Here is a 2922-nt window from a genome sequence, read left to right as displayed (position 1 = left end):
TGGGAAGATAAAAGATTAACACTTGAGTGGCCTTCAGCATCCAGCTACAAGTCTTTTGTTATCACCATATTAATAGCACTTAGATTTATATACTGCTTCACAGTGCTTTACAGCCCTCTCTAAGGAGTTTATAGAATCAGCATATTGCCCCCAATAATCTGGGTCCTCATTTTACTGACCTCGGAAGAATGGAAGGCTGAGTCAACCTTCAGCCTGGTAAGATTCGAACTGCCAAATTGCAGTCAGCCGGCAGTCAGCAGAAGTAGCCTGCAGTACTGCACTCTAACCACTGTGCCACCATACCCCTTACAGTCTATAGTTATAGACTTTAATTTCTTTCTTCTCACATGATATATAGCAGTTGTCAGCCTCTGCTTTGCTGCTGCTTCGGCTGCCATGAAACGGGGAGGGAGGGCATGGTATTTGAGAGGGGTTTACTAATTGTGCTGGAGGAAGATTCTGGAGCTCTGCTGCCTGTCGGACTACGCATGGTAGGAGGTTCCCGCCAAGACTAACGGCACCGACATTCCATCTTAGTGATGCCTTTTGAAGTTATCTCACACATGACACTTAGGAGAATTATGATTGGACTGTAACTGTGATGCCAAGGGATGGGGAATGGGTTATTCTATATATCAATCGCTTTCGCGCCTAAATAATCAGTCTTCGCTTCGCTATGCCTTTAATCATTTATAATTAGTAAAAGTACACTTGATTTCTACCTATGGAGTCTCGTGGTCTTCTTTCCTAATTATCCAATGAAGAGGTGCTGACAGCAGTGGTATGACCTTCCTTGATGTAGGTCAGTTCTTTCAGTCACTCATATTGTAGAGTAATTCAGCTCCAAGTTGGGCCAAGACAGAAGCCAGAATATATGCCCCTGGAACTATTATATAAAATATGATCACAGTATTTGATTATCAAAAAGAAAATTCATTTGTAACTAAAGTCTCATGCTTTGTCATACTGGATATTATTAAACTAATTGTATTCAAACTATAATGTTCCAAACCACCTTTGAATGAAATATGAAGTGCACGACAACAGCAAATATGGAACATTTGTCAGCTTCTGCTTTGCTGTTGCTTCAGCTGCCATTGAAACGGGGAGGGAGGGCATAGTATTTGGGTGGGGTTACTTATTGTGCTGGAGGAAGATTCTGGAGATCTTTGGATGGACGTACTACGCATGCGTGGATGTTTCCCGCCTGGGTTAACGGCACCGACATTCCATCTTCGTGATGTCTTTTGAAGTTATCTCACACCTGACACTTGAAGGACTTATGATTGGACTAGGCCTATGATGCCAGGGGGAGTGGAATGGGCTATTCTATATATCAACTGCTTTCGCGCCTAATTAACCAGACTTTCCTATGCAACCGCTCTTTAGCCATTTTTAATTAGTAAAAGTACATTTGATTTTCTACAAATGGAGTCTCATGGTCTTCTTTCCTAATTACTAAATGGAGAGGTGCTGACAAGTGGCAAAGTCTCAAACCCTTCCAGGAGATCAACATCTACCGTGGAGGGTGTAAATGTCTTCGCCAGCCAGAGAAGAAAAGGAGGCAGAACTCCCTGCTGAGGAAGAACGTCCTCCCCCCGAACTCTCGCTTCATGAAGATTTGTGTCAACTGCAAATATCAAGCCCGGCTGATCCACCTCCCCCCAGGTGGTCTACCTCGGTAGGACAAAGAGAGGAAGGGGCCAGCTGGGATGCGGGGGTTACCAGAAGAAGACCCCAACAAAGACTGCTGGAGGCGGGAGCCGAATGGAGACCCCAGGAGAGAGATCTACCTGATTACTGGGGACAAAGGTACTTTGGGCAAATAGGTGGGGAAGATGAGGAGGTCAGGAGGGGCTGGGGCCGAGAAAACCCACGCGCTGATTCACCCCCCCCCCTCGAGCTGACTCACTCCCTGCAGCTGGGGCTTTTGCCGGAGTAGGGGGCCCACCTCCCAGGAGACGCAGAATGGCTAAGATTCCACTCTTGCCTGTGAGATATGATGGAAGCCCTGCAAAACTGGGGTCTTTTATCATGCAAATCTTTAATTACATGGAAATCTACGGCCCAGATTTTGAATCAGATACTATGAGGATAAGAATGATTTTATTATCATTGGACGGCGAAGCGTCTGACTGGAGTGCTGGTTTACATCAGTCAGCTTCCCCCCTCCTGAGGAATTTTAACAGGTTTATGGAGGCCTTCAAAAGGCGCTTTGATGACCCCCTTACTGAAAAGAAAAGCAAGTTAAAATTTATAACCCTCGAACAAGACGACAGACCGGTGGCCCAGTATATTCAAGAGTTTCAACGCCTTTCTCAGTACATGAGAGGGTGGAGTGAGGAGGCGCTTTTGGACAAATTTGCTTTGGGCCTAGATGAAGATATCTATCAGCAATCTGTCAATCGAAATCTTCCCAGACGCTTGACTATTTGGTTTGAGCACGCTGCTGACATTGAGCTGGATTTGGCTAGGCTCCGTTGCGCTAAAGAGGAGAGACGCAAAAGAAAGCAGCAAGCTGCGAAAACAACCCCCCCCCCCCAGCCGGAAAGCCACTTTCGGAGGGAAGGGTGAGGGGAGATCCAGACCAATAACGTGCTTCCGTTGCAGAAAATTGGGTCATCGCGCCCCTGACTGCCGTGCTAAATTACCCTCAACCTCCCAACCCCCACCCAAGCGGGAGGAGAAATCTGACAAGTCCTCGGACAAGAGGAAGAAGGAAGCTGCCTTCGTTATGGATTCCAGACCCCCTCGCTTCAGCCATGCCTTGGAGGGAGAAGCGGACGCCTCCCCCATCTCTTCTGACGACTCAGATGATGACACATCGCCTTGCTGGGTGAGTTCAAACAAGGGCCCCATGCTAATCCCCATAGAGTTAAAAGTGCTGCCCGATGGGAAACCGGAGTCCCTACATGCTTTGCT

The sequence above is a fragment of the Thamnophis elegans genome, chromosome 5 (assembly GCF_009769535.1).
Source record: "Thamnophis elegans isolate rThaEle1 chromosome 5, rThaEle1.pri, whole genome shotgun sequence".
Classification (NCBI taxonomy): domain Eukaryota; kingdom Metazoa; phylum Chordata; class Lepidosauria; order Squamata; family Colubridae; genus Thamnophis; species Thamnophis elegans.
Note: the sequence above shows the minus strand (reverse complement) of the source record.